The sequence below is a fragment of the Rhinatrema bivittatum genome, chromosome 2, assembly GCF_901001135.1.
Source record: "Rhinatrema bivittatum chromosome 2, aRhiBiv1.1, whole genome shotgun sequence".
Taxonomy (NCBI): Eukaryota; Metazoa; Chordata; class Amphibia; order Gymnophiona; family Rhinatrematidae; genus Rhinatrema; species Rhinatrema bivittatum.
Window position 1 is genome coordinate 9,377,545 of NC_042616.1, and position 20,200 is coordinate 9,397,744.

Below are 20,200 nucleotides of genomic sequence, written 5' to 3' on the forward strand. Positions count from 1 at the left end.
CGGCAGATTGGAGAGGCCAACAGGGGAGCCCAGCTGCAAGGAGAACCCAGCCAACCGGAGAACCCAGCAGCAAGTCCGGAGAACCCAGCGGCAAGGACCGGTGGAGGTATGTGTTCTGTTTGGGTTCAACTGTACCATCCATTTCTGGGCGTCTCTGAGGCTCCGGACATGGATGCCTCTACGGACGCCGGAGAAATGGGAGCCGCGCCAGGCCAGGGTTCAACTGTACCATCCATCTCTGGGTGTCTCTGAGGCTCCGGATATGGCGCCTCTACGGATGCCGGAGAGATGGGAGATGCACCAGGCCTTCATCCGGCGTCTGCTAGGCCGTCCTGAGGCTCGGGGGGGGGGGGGGGGACGAGACAGCAGACGCCTATACGGACGCCTATATGGACATCTATACGGAGTCTTCCTCCTGCATCTAGAATTAGGCATCCCTGAGGCTGCTGATTGTAGTAGATGCTTAAATAACACATAGCTCATTTAAGAATACAAACTTGAGAATATTTTATTTATTTATTTATTTATTTATTTATTTAAGGTTTTTTATATACCGCGGCACGTTAGTAACATCACCTCGGTTTACAGTGGGAACATAATGCAGCAACAGGCTTTACAATGAATTATATATACAACAAGGATTAAAAGTAAATAGTAACAGTTCAAAACATGGTAACAGTGATAAACATAATATATTTGGTTAATATTTACACCACAAAGTTGGAAGCTAACCTGAATAAAGGATGTATTGGCGTTACTTTGGGCTTCTTCATTGGGAATATATACAGTATTACAATGAAGGGGGGATGGAGGATTCCTATTGATAGAGGAGAAGAAAAGAAAAGATTGATTGGGCGTATATAAGTTGAGGGAGGGATTCTAAAAGGGAGTCATGAGACAGGGGGGAGGTCTAATGGGAGATAAAGTTAATCATAGAGTATCAAGTCAGTCAATGGTATGCTTGTTTGAATAGCCAGGTTTTAAGATTCTGTTTGAATTTCTTGTGGCAATTTCCTGGCGTAAGTTGGAGGGCATTTTATTCCATAGAGTGGTTCCTGCTATGATAAAAGAGCATTCCCTAGTGGATACATGTTTAGTTAGTTTAGGTGAAGGTGTCAGGAGTTTCGCCTGATGTTGTGTTCTTGTAGGTCTGTTTGGCTTATTGAAAATGAGATGATCAGAGAACCATTGCATATTTTGGTTATGAATGACTTTGTGTATGAGTGTAAGGGATTTATATATTATTCTGGATGCTACTGGGAGCCAGTGTAAAGACTGGAGAACGGGAGTAATGTGATCGTGAGGGTGCGTGTTAGTGAGAATACGGGCTGCAGCATTTTGTGACATTTGTAGAGGTTGTATAGAGTTTCTTGGTAGGCCCAATTCTAGGCTTGATCCTTGAGCGCCCAAGCCTAAGCTCACAGAAAAGTGAGTAGCATAGGGACATGGAGCAACACAAGGGACGCCTAATTCTAGGCTTCAGCGTACATCATGGTCTAGCTACCAACCTTTCCAGACTATCACGAAGGTTGGAAGATAGGCTGCCTTGAGCACCGGAAAGGTTGGTTGAACATTTGAAAGTGGCTAGCGTGGCCGCAGCGTCCATGAATCCTGGTGGCCTTGCGGTACCTGTTGGAAAAAAGGAAGTGTGCATTGCTATGCCTACCTGCAGAAAGCCTTGCTGATCTCCCGATAGATATCCGACGGAACAGTTGTACATGGTGTGACCTAGTCCATAACGAATTAGAAATGGACTTTTCCATTCAGAGAAGCGACTTATATACACGTTCATGGTAGGATTATGACGCTATGATGGCGTCACAAATGGGAAACAGCAGTTCCAAAAAGACGGGAACGTCCATCTTCAGCCTTGAGCGCCAGTAGGGACATGGCGGAACCGAAGGGACGCCTAATTCTAGGCTTCAGCCTTGAGCGCCTGAAAAGTTTGTAGCAGTAGGGACATGGCGGAACTAAAGGGGGATGCCTAATTCTAGGCTTCAGCCTTGAGCGCCTGAAAAATTCAACAGTAAGGACATTGCGGAACCAAAAGGATGCCTAATTCTAGGCTTCAGCCTTAAGCGCTTGGACAATTTATTGCAGTACGGACATGGCGGAACCAAAGGGACGCCTCAACGGACGCTGGGAGCAGGTGGCAGGGTGCTTGCATGTTTAACGCCATGCCCGGACGGCCATTTTGTTAATGCTTTGCAAGATGCCCAGAGGAAGACTTCCGACTTTTGCAGACGGTGATGTGAGGCTGCTGGCCTCCCTCATCATGCAGCAGGAATGGCACCAGTACTTCAGCCCTGGGCACCCACGGGACCAGGACAGGGCCGACGAGGCCTGGCAGGCACTCAGGGCCCAATTCAACGCCCAGGCTTCCTATCAGAGAGAGGTAAGTTCGTAGGCTTCTGTTTCTTGTTATCTTCTAACATGCATGAAAAATGAGTAAAATAACATATATTTGGGGGTTGTTTTGCATTGCTGTGTGTGACAATAGGAAAACTGACACTTGACTTGTTTGAACCAAGGAAATTACATTTATTTGGGTGGCTGTTTTGTATTGCTGTATGCGACAATAGGACAACTGGTACTTGACTTGTTTGAAGTATTTGGGTAGTTGTTTTGTATTGCTGTGGGTGACAAGGAAAACAGACACTTCACTTGTTAAACTTGTTTGTTTTGACTCAAAAGCAAAGAAAACATTTTAGTTCAACTTGTGTTTCCTATTTCTATTGTATTACTGCCAGGTTGAGGCATTGAAGAAGCGGGCAAGGCGGATCCGGAGGGAGGAGCCGGATTACCTGAGGGCCCTGCAGGCCCACCGCAGAGCGGAAGGTAGCAAATGTCATGGTTGACCTGCAAGCGTCAAGGTCTTCTTTACAAATGCCATGAAGAAATTTGTACCATTCTTGATCGTTGCATGCGCAGCTGTGACAATTTTTTTATTTCTGTTTTCAGAGAGCAGCACAGGTGACAGCTCCAGTGGTGAGGAATATGCTCCTTGAGAACAACGCCACGGTGAGCCTTTAATAGCATCGGCATACTTAAAGTATGTGGATGCCATTTGGCACGCTTATGAAATGTGCATTTGTAAATGTCATACTCTCTGTAATGGTAGAGGTTATGTTCCTGTTTAAAATGTTGCTAAGTTCTCCCTCCTACACTGTTCTGGATGTTTTTATGTGCGACAGCAGTAACGCTTTAACTTTTTCTCTTTTCAGACACATCGGCAGAGACTGAAATGGAGGAGGAGGAGGAAGCGGCGACCCCGAGAGTGTCCCCTGAGCCCGCAATTGTGCCCCCCCCCTGTTATTTTTCCGCTCCAACTCTCTCCTGCCCCACCTGCTATGGGAGACGAGGAAGACATCGTCATTGACATTGTCGGCCCTGTCTCTCCTGGGCTTCCAGGGGTGGGTCAACAGCTGGAGGGTGGTGCAGCGGCCGGGGAAGGGACCTCAGCCCTTAAGGGACGCCTGGACGCTATGCTGCTCCTCCTGGCGCAGATGACCCGCGGTCTGACGGTCCAGGAGGAATTGGCAGTGCAGGCGGTGACCCATCCTGTACGATCTGCGCCATGGCCAGCAGTAGATTATTGAACTCCTGCACACACTGGCAGGAACTCAGTCCCTGCTCGTAATGGTGTGGGCTCCTGCAGGATGGGAACCTCCCCCATTGCATGGTTCCTCCCCATGCCCCCCTTATCAAAATGTCAAATAATTGCAAAAAAGATTTTTGTAAATAGTTTAAATTTGAAAATATATTTATTTTGCTTGACAAAATTTGGTTTGCGTTTCCTTTCAACTATTTATTGCATGTCACTTCTGTGGTGATACTGTGGCGATAACCAAGAACAGAATGACTGCCAAAGATGAGGAGCACATGCAGAGCACACAGACTGAATACAAAGAGAAAATCTACAAAACATAAAAGCAGCACATTTAATAGAAAGGGAAAAACACCAAAACAGAAGAGGAGCACATGGAATACAAAGAGGAAATCTACAAAACAGAAGAGGTGTTGCAGTTCGACACTGCTGGAGAGATAGTGGACCCTTGGGCCGGCCCACCTAGGGAGGCAGGGTAGGCCGGGAGGCGGAGCCACAAGCTGGAGGAGTTCACCCAGGAACCAGGGACCCCCCCGGGAGGAGCCCGTAGGGTCCCGGGCCCTCGGGACTAGGAACTGAGACAGAAAGTCCAGAGGCTGAGATAGGCGTAGGCCGGGACCAGAGCAAGCAGGAAGGATAGGAAGTCCAAGGTGCCCGGAAGGCAGGGGACCGGCTGCACAGGGCCGAGGGCCGGCTGAAGGCAGGGCAGCGGGTGGCTGTGGAGTCTGTAGCAAACCGGAGTCTGAAGCAGGCTGTAGGCTGAAGCGAAGTCAAAGGCAAAGCGGAGTCGGAGGCTGGCTGTAGGCTGAAGCAGAGTCAGGAGCAAGCCGGAGTCGGAGGCTAGCTGTTGGCTGAAGCAGAGTCAGGAGCAAGCCGGAGTCGAAGGCAGGCTGCAGGCGGAAGCGGAGTCAGAGGCAAACCAGAGTCAGAGGCAGGCAGCAGGCTGAAGCAGAAGTCAGAGGCAAACCGGGGTCAGAAGCAGGCTGAAGCGGGGTCAGAAGCAAACCGGAGTCGGAGGCAGGCTGAAGCGGAGTCAAAGGCAAAGCGGAGTCGGGGCAGGCGGCAGGCTGAAGCGGAAGTCAGAAGCAAACCAGAGTCGGAGGCAGGCAGCAGGCTGAAGCGAGGTCAGAAGCAAACCGGAGTCAGAAGCAGGCAACGTGGAAATCACCAGGAGTGCAACTAAGAACAACACGGAGTTGTGAACCTCGTTGCAAGGCGATGAGAGAGAGTTTGAGCGCCGGTTATATCGGGACTTGGGCGTGACGTCATCGGCACGGGCGGGGCCAGGCTGCCGGGAGCTGGGCGCGCGAGGCTGAAGAGAAGCAAGCACGTAATGGCGGCCGCCACGTAGAGTGAGAGAAGCCCCCGGGGTCCAGAGCAAGCGGAAAGCAGCGATCCCTGAAGCGGAGGTAGGCGGGCTTGGGCCCCAACAGAAGGGAAGCAGTCGGGACCGCAACAGTGGAGCACATGTAATTGAAAGGGAAAAACACCAAAACAGAATAGGAGCACATGGAATACAAAGGGAAATCACCCAAACAGAAAAGGAGCACATGGAATACAAAGGGAAAATCAACCAAACAGAGGAGCACATGGAATACAAAGAGAAAATCTACAAACAGAAGAGGAGCACATGGAATACAAAGAGAAAATCTACAAACAGAAGAGGAGCACATGGAATACAAAGGGAAAATCAACCAAACAGAGGAGGAGCACATGGAATACAAAGAGAAAATCTACAAAACAAAAGAGGAGCACATGGAATGCAAAGGGAAAATCAACCAAACAGAAGAGGAGCACATGGAATACAAAGGGAAAATCAACCAAACAGAAAAGGAGCACATGGAATACAAAGGGAAAATCAACCAAACAGAAAAGGAGCACATGGAATACAAAGGGAAAATCAACCAAACAGAAAAGGAGCACATGGAATACAAAGATAAAATCTACAAACAGAAGAGGAGCACATGGAATACAAAGGGAAAATCAACCAAACAGAGGAGGAGCACATGGAATACAAAGAGAAAATCTACAAAACAAAAGAGGAGCACATGGAATGCAAAGGGAAAATCAACCAAACAGAAAAGGAGCACATGGAATACAAAGGGAAAATCAACCAAACAGAAAAGGAGCACATGGAATACAAAGATAAAATCTACAAACAGAAGAGGAGCACATGGAATACAAAGGGAAATCACCCAAACAGAAAAGGAGCACATGGAATACAAAGATAAAATCTACAAACAGAAGAGGAGCACATGGAATACAAAGGGAAAATCAACCAAACAGAGGAGGAGCACATGGAATACAAAGAGAAAATCTACAAAACAAAAGAGGAGCACATGGAATGCAAAGAAAAAATCTACAATCAAGGTGTGATCTCACCACGGAATAATACAGAGGCATTATAACATTTTCTGTTTTATTCACCATTCCCTTCCTAATAATTCCTAACATTTTTGACTGCTGCAGCACACTAAGCTGACGATTTCAATGTATTATCCACTATGACATCTTGTAGTCTATGTGTACGCAGTGCGAAAATATCAAACTGGCCTTTCCCTAGTCAGAAGGCAAGCCTTCCCCTGTGTGGAATTTCTGGTGATGTGAAAGATAGGCCTTCTGTTTGAAAGATTTACTACATTGAGTACATTTAAAAGGTCTCTCCCCAGTGTGGATTTTCTGGTGGGTTTTGAGCGTTGACTTCTGATTAAAGATTTTACTACACTCAGTACATTTCAATGGTCTCTCCCCAGTGTGGATTATCTGGTGGTTTTGAATTAAGTTTTTACTACACTCCGTGCATTTAAATTGTTTCTCCCCTGTGTGGATTTTCTTGTGTTTTTGGAGGGCTGTCTTCTACATGAAGCTTTTAGTGCGCTCAGTACATTTAAATGGCCTCTCTCCTGTGTGGATTTTCTGGTGGCTCATGAGGGATGCGTTCTGATCAAACCTTCCACTACACTCACTGCATGAAAATGGTCTCTCTCCTGTGTGGATTTTCTGATGGAGTATGAGGCTTGTCTTCCACATGAAGGTTTTACTACACTCAGTACATTTAAAGGTCTCTCCACAGTGTGGATTTTCTGGTGTTTTATAAGGTTTGACTTACAATTGAAGGCTTTACTACACTCAGTGCATTTAAATGGTCCCTCTCCTGTGTGGATTTTCTGGTGTCTTATGAGACCTGACTTCCACATGAAGGCTTTGCTACACTCAGTACATTTAAATGGTCTCTGCCCAGTGTGGATTCTCTGGTGTTTTATAAGGTTTGACGTCCATTTGAAGGATTTACTACACTCAGTGCATTTAAATGGTCTCTCCACAGTGTGCATTTTCTGGTGATTTATGAGCTCTGACTGCCACATGAAGGTTTTACTACACTCAGTACATTTAAATGGTCTCTCCCCAGCGTGGATTCTCTGGTGTTTTATAAGGTTTGATGTCGAATTGAAGGCTTTGCTACACTCAGTGCATTTAAATGGTCTCTCTGGTGTGTGGATTTTCTGGTGTCTTATGAGACATGACTTCTGTTCAAACCTTTTACTACACTCAGGGCATTGAAATACTCTCTCCCCAGTGTGGATTTTCTGGTGGGTTATGAGCGTTGACATCTGATTAAAGCTTTTACTGCATTCAGTGCATTTAAAAGGTCTCTCCCCAGTGTGGATTTTCTGATGTTTTATGAAACATGACTGCCACATAAAGGCTTTACTACACTCAGTGCATTGAAATACTCTCTCCCCAGTGTGGATTTTCTGGTGGGTTATGAGCTTTGACATCTCCTTAAAGCTTTTACTGCATTCAGTGCATTTAAATGGTCTCTCCCCAGTGTGGATTTTCTGATGTTTTATGAGTTCTGACTTCCATATGAAGGCTTTACTACACTCAGTGCATTGAAATACTCTCTCTCCAGTGTGGATGTTCTGGTGGCTTCTGAGCTTAGACATCTCCTTAAAGCTTTTACTGCATTCAGTGCATTTAAAAGGTCTCTCCCCAGTGTGGGTTTTCTGGTGGTTTATGAAACAATGCTTCCACATGAAGGTTTTACTACACTCAGTGCATTTAAAAGGTCTCTCCCCAGTGTGGATTTTCTGGTGTCTTATGAAACCTGACCTCCATATGAAGGCTTTAGTACATTCAGTGCATTGAAATACTCTCTCTCCAGTGTGGATGTTCTGGTGGGTTATGAGCGCTGACATCCGATTAAAACTTTTACTACACATAGTACATTTAAATGGCCTCTCTCCTGTGTGGATTTTCTTGTGTCTTATGAGATCTGACTGCCCCATGAAGGCTTCGCTACACTCAGTACATTTAAATGGCCTCTCTCCTGTGTGGATTTTCTTGTGTCTTATGAAACCTGACTTCCATATGAAGGCTTCGCTACACTCCGTACATTTAAATGGTCTTTCTCCTGTGTGGATTTTCTGATGGAATCTGAGGCTTGTCCTCCACATGAAGGTTTCACTACACTCAGTACATTTAAATGGTCTCTCTCCTGTGTGGATTCTCTGGTGACTTATGAGACGTGACTGCCACATGAAGGTTTTACTACACTCAGTGCATTTAAATGGTCTCTCTCCAGTAAAAACTGGTTTTCTTCCTGACTTTTTCCCACGGGTTACAACCACTAAGGGTTTCTTCTCTTTTCCTTTTCTCTGGTGGTGGTCAGAAGTCATGTGATCACTATTACTTTGGAAGGGTCTCTCTGCTCTCGGGTGTCTCTGGTGCTCAGGGATGTCTGTGAGCTCCCCATCCCTTCCCTCACACTCAGGGACTGCATCCGGCGAGGCTCCTGCAGCGTCGCTCGGCTTCTCCTCTGATTCCTGATTTTGTTTTCTAATTTTTCTCTTCTTAGTCCCCTGGGAAACATTCACACAGCCATTTCCTGATTCTTTTGGGATCTGTTCCAGTTTTTTAGGTCGTTCTTCTCGATTCTCCTTCCTCTCTCCTTCCTGTTTGACTTCTCCAGCTGCTGGATATAAAGTGAAAGCATTAATTGTGTATTAACGAGTAAGGAAAGTGCCCAGTAAGCAGGGATCAGGGGTCACACATTAAGCACATGGGAATCTCTGATGTTTAGAGAATTGCAGGTGGATTGATGAAAAGATTCTGTCAAGTTATGTGTGAAGTGTGATGTTGTGGCGCAGCCGTTTCCCTCTCCTCATTTAGACTTTCAGCTTAATCAGAACCGGCCACCATTGGGATAAAAGTTGCCACGAGCCTTCATTGCCGGCTCTGCTGGTTCCCAACTCAGTCCAGGCAGTGCATTGATCGTCCTTGGCTCCGGCCTACAACCCATGGCCACCTCCAGCTGATGAGGACCCTTTCTCTAAGCACTACGGGTCACCATTTCAGGATGACTGGGGCTCCTTTTCCCAGGATCTCTGAACGCCACCTCTGCAGTGAAGCTGGGGAGCAGCGGTCCTGAGATGAGAATCAAACCCAGGTCCAGCAGCGCTGCAGAACTTGCCACTAACCCAGGCCCATCTGAGTAAAGTCTTAAAAGAGGAGACCAACAGCAACGTGATGGTAAAATCAATCCTCTAATTAATCCCCAGAATCACTTAAAATAGGAGGCTCCCATGTATAGACCGAGGCAGTAAAAGGTAAGGAGTCACTGCCTCGGGGAGCCTAATGCAGCATTTAAATGAGAGGCTGCGTAAATAAATGCAATGGGCACGAATATGAGCGTCCGTTTCTTCAGACCTGATGCCTAGATCCGGACCAGCACCAGCTGCAGGACGGACCAAAGCTGCTCCCTCACCCCCAAGGTCTGCTCCAATGGGCCAAGCGGTCCAGGTCGGTGCCGGGGGTCCTCTACCTGAAATGGTGCATGCAGACGGTTCATCTCTTAAAGCAGCACTTGCCAGACTCAAAGTCACCCCTCGACAGATGTTAAGCAGTGAATAAAGGACCAATCCCTCTACCAGAGCCTCCTGCCTACCTTCCACCACTCCCCCCTTCTATGCCCCCAGCACTGCTGCTGCCCTTCCCCACTATCACCACCTCTCTTCCATGCCTTCTTCTACTGCTGCCTCTCTACACCCAGCACCGCCCCCTTCCTCCAATGCTGCAACTCAACAGCCCCAGCACCACCACATTTAGACCCTGCCATCCCCTGTATTTACCCCAGGCTTTCTTTACTTCAGATACCAGCTTTGTCTCCACAGGGAGGCCGTCCCGTGCATTCACTACCCTCCCTGTAAAGAAATATCTCCTAAGTCCCCCTCATCCCATAACCCCTTGTTCTGCAGCCTCCCCTCTCTATGCTTTCTGCCACTGCTGCACCTCCACACTCCCTCAGCATTTCTCATCCACATCTTCCAGGACTGCTACATCTCCAGACTCCAAGTCATTTACAGGGCGTACTCTTCCTTGATCTAATTCTCTAGTCATCCATTCAAAAAAATACATCCGATTTGTCTGAGAGGACCTTCCCCTGGTGAATCCATGCTGCCTCGGGTCCATCAATGCACTGGATTGAGAAATGACTACTTAGCCTGATCATTTCCTTTTCTTTAGGACAGTCAGATGAATTCAGAACCAGTGGGTTATGCACCTCTACCAGGAGATGGAGACAGAGCAAAGCCGACGTCACGGTATATATATACCCTGCACTGACATCAGCCCGCCAGTATTCTCTGCAAAAGCCAGCCGTGGACAGACTAACAGAAACTTGATTAATAACAGATAACCATGGCAGTTCTTGGCCAACAGGAAACACTGAGCTCAGAAAGTGTTGCGCCCGGTTGCAGACGGCTGTACCCTCTCTGTCTTACCTCTTTTTTCTCTCTCTCCTCTGGGAAAGATGGCTGCCTCCGCTTCACTTTGACGACCTCTCCGGCGTCCCCAGACCGGCAAGGGAGATTGCATTCGCCATGTTCTCTGAGGCCTCCTAGGGCACGTTCGCACGCGTCGCCCTTCCTTATGAAATCCTCATGGCGGGAAGCTCGGAGGCGTCCCCACCACATGACATCACTACCTCCGGGTACTTAGCCTCCGATCTCCAACACTGCAAGGATTCCAGTCCAGCTAATTACTACCGCTTCTGAGACCCTCGCTCAGAGTACCTTCTCCTACGACCCTCTGGGGTGACGCTGATTCCAGGACGCTCTGGGTACCCGCTCCTCGGGGGTCTTGCTTTCTTCTATTTATCTCCAGGTACCACTCTTAGAAGGACGCCTAGGTACTCGCTCCTCGAGGGCCTTGTCTGTCCCTGACTACTTCCGGGCTACCTGCTCTTTAAGGACCTCGGCACCGGCGTTCGGCCTGCCTCGCTACCTTCATTACTCGGAAGCATTACCAGCCTTGTGAGTACCTCATTCTTCAGTCTCTATCTTGTCTCACCACCGACCAGATTCTCGGCGTACTCCATCCTGCGTACCACTACCGGATCTGTCACTGCTGTCTACAACCTCTGGGACTGGATTCTCTGCCTACCCCGCTCTGCGGAGCACTACCAGACCCTTCACTTCCCAGCATCGGGTGAGATTTACGCTGCACTTATATCACCAGTGCCAAGACTGAATATCTCCATCAGAGACTACTCTGTGGCTGAGGAGAGCTGTCCGCTTCTTGGATATCGCTCATTGCTGTACAATAAAGTTTCCTTCGTCCTTGTGTTGCTTACTGTAGAGTCAGCCTATTGCTGGGGTTCCGCATGGGGCCCCTCCCTGTGGGAGGAGTCATGGCCCCAGCAACCAGGGGTCCACAACCATGCCACAAACACAACAGATTGCTAACTCCATGGACCCAGCTCAGCTCTACAGGCCATCCCTGGCCCAGCCCAACGGATCACCGAGCAACAGAAGTCTCTAGAAACCCTGGCCGTCACCTTCAACCAGTTGAATGCCCGACTGAATACCCCGACGGTTCCAGATAAAGACTCTTCACCTCCAGTGGTTATTGTCAAGACTACGATACCCTTATCTGCTCCTACACGCTTTTCTGGGGATGCATGGATGTGTGTGGTTTCATTAACCAATGTAGTATGCATTTTGTCTTGCAAACTAACTACTTCCCCACAGCTATAGCCAAGACCACTTACATCCTATCGTTACTCGATGGAAGAGCCCTGGCCTGGGCTTCACTGCTCTGGGAACCGGTGACCCCATTTTGAATGACTTGACCGGCTTCCTAGCCCTCTTCAAGTCAGTATTTGATGACACAGCTCATCTGACCATTGCAGGGTCCATCCTGCTGCACCTCCAGCAAGGGAACAAGTCTTTACCGGACTATGTGATTGAATTTAAAACTTTAGCATCCGAACTCCATTGGGACTTGGGATGTTTGCGTGCTATTTTCTTGGAGGGTCTCAACCCTTGACTGAAGGACGAATTGGTGGCTCGTGATTTGCCTGACACCCTAGAGTCTCTCATAGAACTGGCCAGAAGAATTGACCGCCGCATTCGAGATCGGACTCAGGAGGCTAAGAGTCCTAAGAAGCACGTCTCGGGAGGTAACCGTCCTAAGCCCTTGCACATAGCACCTATCCCCGAGTCCTCACCCAATGAAGAGGCTGAGCCTATGCAACTAGGCCACAGCCATTTAACCTCGAAGGAAAGATGTTATCGCAAACGCATGGGTTTATGTATGTACTGCGGGCACTCAGGCCATGCTGTCCAGACTTGTCCAATCTGTCCTGGAAACATGCAGACCTAGGATCCGCGGGAGGTCTATTCCTAGGTCTAAACTACACCCACTCCTCCATTATCACTTCCTAGCTCTCTCATCTGCGGAAGCCTTGAAATTCAGACACTTGCCCTCGTGGACTCAGGGGCTGGAAGGAATTTTATTTTAAAACGCTTGGTGGAACATCTGCGAATTCCTACTATGCCCATGACCACGCCATTGCTGCTATCTTCTATACTCGGAGAACCACTTCCAGGAGAGGTCTCGCTTACCACACAGCCCATATGCTTGTGCACCGGGGCTCTACATTCAGAGACCATCTCTTTCCTTGTACTTGAGAAGGCCATCCTCCCCAGTGGTGCTCGGACTACCCTGGCTTCAGGACCACATGCCTCAGTTTAACTGGGCAACGCTGGAACTGTCACAATGGGGACCTGGCTGTCATGACAGATGTCTTTTAAAGGTTTCTCCTGTGCCCCGTATGCCCACTATACCATCATTGCCTGGCCTACCACCTCAATATGCATCATTCCAGGATGTGTTCTCGAAACAAGCAGCAGATGTGTTACCACCTCAGAGAGGTTTTGATTGTGCAATCAATCTGATGCCCAACTCAGAGCCTCCCAAGGGAAGGGTATTCCCCCTCTCAGCAGCAGAGACTAAGGCTATGTCAGCCTATATACAAGAAAACCTACAAAAGGGGTTCATTAGACCCTCTAAATGCCTGGCTGGCTCGGGATTGGGGTTCCATAGGGGCACCGGGCAATTTAGTGGTGGACGGATGTGTTTGACTCCTTTCAGGAAGCGAGACACATCCAGGTGAGAGGCTATGCTGTCGCCCTCACTCTTGGAGCCGTAGCATGACAATGTGGCTACCTGTACCTTGATGGAGTTGACAGTCCTTTCTGTAGTCCGTTCTGTAAGAATTCTAGGATCACGGGAACCTTAGGTGTGCGTGGTTTGACGTCGTGGTCTTCGCACCAGGCTTCAAAGACTCTCCAAATCCTTATGTAGGTTAGCGATGTGGAGAACTTGCGTGCTCGGAGGAGGGTGTCGATTACCGCCCCCGAGTATCCGCTCTTTCTCAGGCGGGCCATCTCAATGGCCAGACCGTAAGAGAGATCCTCGTGGAGGATCGGATCTTGTTGTAGCAAGTCCCTGTGTGCCGGCAGTGGCAGGGGGTTCCCTGCCAGCAGTCTTCTCATGTCTGCGTACCACGGTCTTCTTGGCCAATCTGGGGCCACCAGAAGAACTAGGACCCTGTGAAGCTGTATCTTGTGTATGATTGCGCCTAATAGGGGCCACGGAGGGAAGGCATATAGCAGAGTCCCCGGTGGCCAGGTCTGTACCAAGGCATCGATCCCTTGGGCCTGTGGTTCCCGCCTGCGACTGAAGTGTCTGGGCACCTGGGCGTTGGATCTGTTTGCCAGAAGGTCCATGTCCGGGGTTCCCCATCTTCTCACTATCATCTGGAAGGCTGTGGACGACAGCTTCCATTTTCCTGGATCCAGGCTTTCCCTGCTGAGGTAGTCTGTCGCGATGTTGTCTTTCCCGGCGATGTGGACAGCAGAGATCTCCTGGAGGTTTGCTTCTGCCAATGCCATCAGAGAATCTATTTCCAGGGACACCTGTTGGCTTCTGGTTCCCCCCTGTCGGTTGATGTAGGCTACGGTTGTGGCGTTGTCCGACATTACTCTGACCGCTTTGTCCCGAAGTCTGTGAGCGAACCGCAGGCAGGCTAGTCTGACTGCCCGCGCTTCCAGGCAATTGATGTTCCAGCCCGACTCTTCTGCGTTCCACTGCCCTTGGGCAGTTAATTCCTCACAGTGTGCTCCCCATCCCCATAGACTGGTGTCTGTGGTGAGCAGGGTCCAGGTTGGGGCGGATAGTCTTGATCCCCAAGTCATGTGGCTGGTTTGTAACCACCACTGCAACTGGGTTCGGACTCTGCCCGGGAGTGATAGACGCACGGTGTAGTTCTGGGACCATGGATTCCACCGCGATAAGAGTGAGCGCTGTAGTGGCCTCATGTGGGCTCGCGCCCATGGCACAACTTCCAGAGTGGATGCCATGAGCCCGAGTACTTGTAGGTAATCCCATGCTGTGGAACGGGGATCGTTCAGTAATATTTGCAGTCGGTTCCCCAGCTTTGATCTCCTTGTGGGGGTCAGGCTGACTATGTCTTCCTTGGTGTCGAATTGGACTCCTAGGTATTCCAACGACTGAGAGTGCTGTAGTGAACTTTTGTTTGTGTTGACTACCCATCCTAGGCTGTCCAACAGCGCAATGACTCTGCTGGTTGCCTGGAGGATTTCCTCTGGAGATTTCGCCCTGATCAGCCAATCGTCTAGTTAGGGATGTACTAGGACTCCTTCCTTCCTCAGTGCTGCCGCCACCACGACTATGACCTTGGTGAACGTCCAGGGTGCTGTGGCTAACCCGAAGGGTAGTGCCCGGAACTGGTAATGGCGGTCCAGGACTTTGAAGCGTAGATAACGCTGGTGTTCCTGATGAATTGGGATGTGAAGGTAGGGCTCCAAAAGATCCAGGGAGGTGAGGAACTCTCCCGGTTGCACTGCCCTTATCACTGATTGTAGAGTTTCCATGCGGAAGCGGGGAATCCGCAGGTGTCGGTTGATCGACTTGAGATCCAGGAATAGTGACCAGTATGTATTTCCTGTGGAGGCACTGGGGTTATGGCATCGAGGGTCAGTAGTCTGGACAATGTAGCTTCCACTGCTGCCCTTTTTATGAGGTCGTGGCAGGGAGACTCCACAAATTTGTCCGGGGGGGGGGGGGGGGGGGTTCGTAGAAAATCTAGGTAGTACCCCTCCCGAGTGATGGCTAGGACCCACTTGTCCGAAGTTATCTCGACCCATCTGCGGTAGAATAGGGCCAGTCTGCCCCCTGTGGCTTCTTCCCTCGGACAGGTTGGCTGAATCTCATTGTGGGGTGTGGCTGGGGCCTGTACCCGAGCCAGTTCTTCTCTTGCTGGGCTTGTTCCGAAAGGACTGGTTCCTGCCTGTGGGGCGGGGCGTTTGGTAGTTGCTTCTGTAAGGAGTGAAGCACTGTGAATTTCTGCCCCTGGAGGACCTGGGGGAGGGTCGTTGTGTTCTCTTCGTCTTGTCCTCCGGCAAGCGTGGCAATGGGGACTAGCCCCATTTGTATGCTAGTTTCTCCAGTTCGCTGCCGAACAATAGAGAGCCTTTGAAGGGCATTCTAATGAGGCGTGTTTTGGAAGTTGCGTCAGCCGACCAGTTTCGGAGCCAGAGTTGCCTTCTAGCCGCCACCATGGATGATACTCCTCTGGCCACTGTGCGCACTAGGTCCGAAGCTGCGACCGCAAGGAAGGACACTGCTGGTTCCATTACTTCTCCCGGAGTGTTACTTCTGGCCTGGGATAAGCAGGTACGTGTCACCACGGTACAGCAGGCCGCAATTTGTAAGACATGGCGGCTACGTCAAAGGCTTGTTTAAGGATAGACTCCAGACGTCAGTTATGTGCGTCCTTGAGGGCTGCCCCTCCCTCCACCGGGATAGTGGTGCGCTTAGCTACCGCGCAGACCATGGCATCAACTCTTGGGCATGCAAGGAGATCCTTGGTTGCCAGGTCCAAGGGGTACATGGTTTCCAAGGCTCGTCCCCCTTTAAATTTGGATTCCGGGGCATTCCATTCCAGGTCAATTAGTTGTTGTGCTGCTTGTAGCAGAGGGAAATGGCAGGAAGTCTGCCGAATGCCCTCCAGCAGGGGATTCTGTTTAGGATCCTCCGAAGTACCTGGGCCCGGGATGGCGAGCTCCGTCAGGCATTGGGTAATCAGGACCCAAAAAGCACAAAGGAAGGCGATCTATAAAAGCCGTCAGGATGAACAAAAGGTTAGATGCCAATAGTCTTATATAATTCCTTTATTGAAGTGGAGACACAAGGGTAGCCCGACTCTGGCCGAGTTTCGCCGTCTGAAAACGGCTGCCTCAGGGGCTTACATATATTCTCTTGAGTTCCCAGTTTAAGTTCGAACAAATTGTATATAGAGGATCATATAAACCACTATATGATCCACAACAGTATTGATTCTTTTCATGTTTGACCGCCCAAGTGGAGATTCTTTCGTGAATGCGTTGAGGCAGCCGGTTTCAGACGGCGAAACTCGGCCAGAGTCGGGCTACACTTGTGTCTCCACTTCAATAAAGGAATTATATAAGACTATTGGCATCTATCCATTGGGTAATCAGGTCCAGGAGCTCGTCCTTAATGAAGAAGCATCTCATGGCTCGGTGGGGCTCCCCCTCTTCTAGGGACTCGGTTTTCTCTTCAGATATGTCCGAGTCCCCATAGGTGGGGCTTCTGGGTGGTGGGAGTCTGTGCCTGGGTCTTGAGGGGCCTGGGGCGTAAGGGTCCTCCGGTGGAGCATATGGCTGCTCGGTCGGAGGTTCTGATTGCATTTTAACAAAGGCGTGGACCCCTCTGAAGAACTCCATCCATGAGATGGAGTCCAAGCTGAGGGGCGCTGGTTCCCTGGGGGTGCCCGTCTGAGGAGGGGTCCCCCTGGGATTTGCTAGATCCGGGGTATCCCCTGAGGAGCTATTACTCGGCCCTGGTTGGGACTAGTCCTGAACTGGATCTCCCAGGGCCTCCTCACATTGTGTGCACAGAGAGTTGGCCTCCTCCCTTTGTGTGGCTCTGATGTGGCATGCTGGGCAGAGGTCTTGAGCCTTTATCCCTGCTTCTGGTGGGGCCATGGTTGTCAGCGTGTAAAACTTATGCACTCCGGTGCGCCTGGGCCACGTGTATAGGATGCGCGTGTAGGTATTCGCGCAGCTAGTAGGGCGCGCGTATTCTGTGCGTGCAGCTTATGCGCACAAGAGATATGTGTGTAGTTTACGCGCACATGTACTTTGTGCGCCTAGGAGGATTATGCGCTCGGGTCGAACGGAGCGGCGAATGAGGCCAAGATGGCGACGGCGAGCACGCGGGCAATATGGCGACCACCTCGGAGGGTCTCCATGTGAGCAGACCCTTGCAAATAGCCGGGGCCTGGCCCTGCTAGGGCGGATCAACCCGGTGGCGCTGGTCTCAATCGGTGACCTGCGCTTCTCCTCGATCCTCGGAGTCCGGATTCAAGAGAAGATTTCTACCTTACCTTGTCTTTGGCGCTTCCCGGTTTCGTTCCGGGCCGTCTCTGGCTACGGGGGGAGAGAGCAAATACCTTCACCGCCGCGTACAAGGGTGCACCCGCTGCCTCTCAGCCACGCCCGAGACTTTGGGGGCTAGGTCCTTGCCATGATTCGGCCGCCGGACCGAGGCTCACCTCCGAGGGACCACGGAAATCACCTCGGGAATCTCAACTGAGGGAGGGACCCGAAGGTATCACCGCAGGAGAGCGGGGCTCGCCTTCAGGTAGGTTTCTTCTTTAAATCTTTGGTTTTTCTTCTTTGAATTTGATTTTAACACTCAGAGCGTGCAGATAATCCCTAACTGCTATGGAGACAGAAAATACTGAAGAGCTGCACTTCCTGCAGGGGTATATGTACTAGGGGCTAACGTCAGATTGAAATCTGATCTGTCTCCAACTGCTAGCAGGAGTACACTATACCCATTGGTCCTGAGTCCATCTGCTACACGCTAGGAGAAGAGACGACTGAGGGGGGATATGATAGAGGTGTTTAAAATCATGAGAGGTCTAGAACGGGTAGATGTGAATCGGTTATTTACTCTTTCAGATAATAGAAAGACTAGGGGGCACTCCATGAAGTTAGCATGGGGCACATTTAAAACTAATCGGAGAAAGTTCTTTTTTACTCAACGCACAATTAAACTCTGGAATTGTTGCCAGAGGATGTGGTTAGTTCAGTTAGTATAGCTGTGTTTAAAAAAGGATTGGATAAGTTCTTGGAGGAGAAGTCCATTACCTGCTATTAAGTTCACTTAGAGAATAGCCACTGCCATTAGCAATGGTTACATGGAATAGACTTAGTTTTTGGGTACTTGCCAGGTTCTTATGGCCTGGATTGGCCACTGTTGGAAACAGGATGCTGGGCTTGATGGACCCTTGGTCTGACCCAGTATGGCATTTTCTTATGTTCTTATGTGTCTTCTTGCGCAACCTTTGCAAGACAGAAACCTCCTGTCGGACGTCCCTGGGGCCTCTTACAACCTCTGCCGGTCCCTGAAGAACCTTGGATGCATAGCTTCTTACCCCTTTCACTGTTGCCCTTTGTGCATTTTCAAATATTGCACACAACCTATGTACATACCACTTGTTCATTGTTTCCTTGTACATATCTTCTCCTCACGTTTCCGTCTTCACCCCCCCCTGCCCCCTCCTTTGTCTCGATCACCCCCTCCCCTCCCTCCCCTATTTATCTAGTTATTGATCTGTTACTATGTTTCAGGTTACACTATGTTCCTTGTAAAGGCTTTGCCTATATATCCTTGTTGTAAGTTATCTGTAAACCGGCACGATGTGCAAACGGTTGCCGGTATATAAAATTAAATAAATAAAAAATAAAAATAAATATCGCGACTGACTTCGTAGTGGATTTGCCACCCTCCGGCGGAAACAATACAATTTGGGTCACCGATCGCTTCTCTAAAATGGCACACTTTGTAGCTCTGCCAGGTTTACTGTCCACTGCTGAACTAGCGAAGCTCTTTGTCATGCACATTTTTTGCCTCCATGGGATGCCCAAAAACATCTTGTCCGACAGAGGTGTTCAATTTACCACAAAATTCTGGAGAGTGCTTTTGTCAGAAATTTGACATTTCACTGGATTTAACCTCTGCTTATCACCCACAATCCAATGGGCAAACCGAAAGAATGCACAGAACGCTTAAACAATTCTTATGATCTTATGTGAACACAAGACAAAGTGACTGGGCAGAACTGCTACCGTGGGCAGAGTTTGCTATAAATTCACATCCTGCCACGGCTACAGGGTCCACTCCTTTCCAAGTCGTTAATGGTCGTCAACTACTACCTCCTCTGCTGCTACCCTTATCTGTGGTCTCACCAGCAGCTCAGTCCACTGCAGTGGAGTTACAACAGCTTTGGAGACAAACCAAGGAACTGCTCCTTAAAGCAGGCCAAAGAGCCAAGAAGACGTATGATGCTCACCATCGGGAGGCACCCCAATTTCAACCCGGAGACAAGGTCTGGTTGAGTACCAAATTCCTCCGCCTCAAGCTACCTTCGGCACGCTTTGCACCTTGCTACGTCGGACCCTTTGCCATCCTTCAACTACTGGGGAATTTGACGTACAGCCTGAAACTTCCTCCATTCATGAAAATCACAACGCTTTTCATGTGGCTCTGCTAAAGCCGCTCGTACTCTCTGAGTTTTCCAGTAACACTCCTGAACCAGCGAATCTGGATGCTGAAGAGGACATTGAATACAAGGTTGATGACATCCTGGATGTTCGCAAGAAAGGCAAGACTTGGGACTATCTTATCTCCTGGGAGGGATACGGACCTGAGGAGAATTCATGGGAATGCTTGTCAACATCATCGACAAAGACATGATCCGTCGTTTCCACCAGACGCATCCTCGGAAACCCAAACCCCCTGGAGGGGGCCCTTTGAAGGGGGGTAGTGTTGCGCCCGGTTGCAGACGGCTGTGCCCTCTCTGTCGAACCTCTTTTTTCTCTCTCTCCTCTCCTCTGGGAAAGATGGCTGCCTCCACATTCACTTTGCTGACCTCTCCAGTGTCCCCGGACCACCATGGGCGATTGCGTTCGCCATGTTCTCTGAGGCCTCCTAGGGCACACGCGCGTCACCCTCACCTCTGAATACGTCATGGCGGGAACCTTGGGGGTGTCCCCACCGCATGACGTCACTACCTCCGGGTTCTTAGCCTCCGATCTCTAACACTGCTTCGAGTTAGCAAGGATTCCAGTCCAGCTAATTTTGGCCACTTCTGAGACCCTCGCTCAGAGTACCTTCTCCTACGACCCTCCGGAGTGA

General features: G+C 49.7%; 1 long non-coding RNA gene and 1 pseudogene across 1 annotated transcript; one reads left to right on the plus strand and one right to left on the minus strand.

Moving 5' to 3' along the window:
• The first annotated feature begins 1,898 nt into the window (after positions 1 to 1,898).
• On the plus strand, positions 1,899 to 3,739 carry LOC115083501. The gene is made up of 3 exons (XR_003854347.1): positions 1,899 to 2,838; positions 2,962 to 3,021; positions 3,225 to 3,739. It is a non-coding gene; the product is annotated as an uncharacterized LOC115083501 (long non-coding RNA).
• A 2,258-nt stretch (positions 3,740 to 5,997) lies between these two features.
• LOC115086075 overlaps positions 5,998 to 20,200 on the minus strand; it is an 89,655-nt pseudogene continuing 75,452 nt past the window's right edge.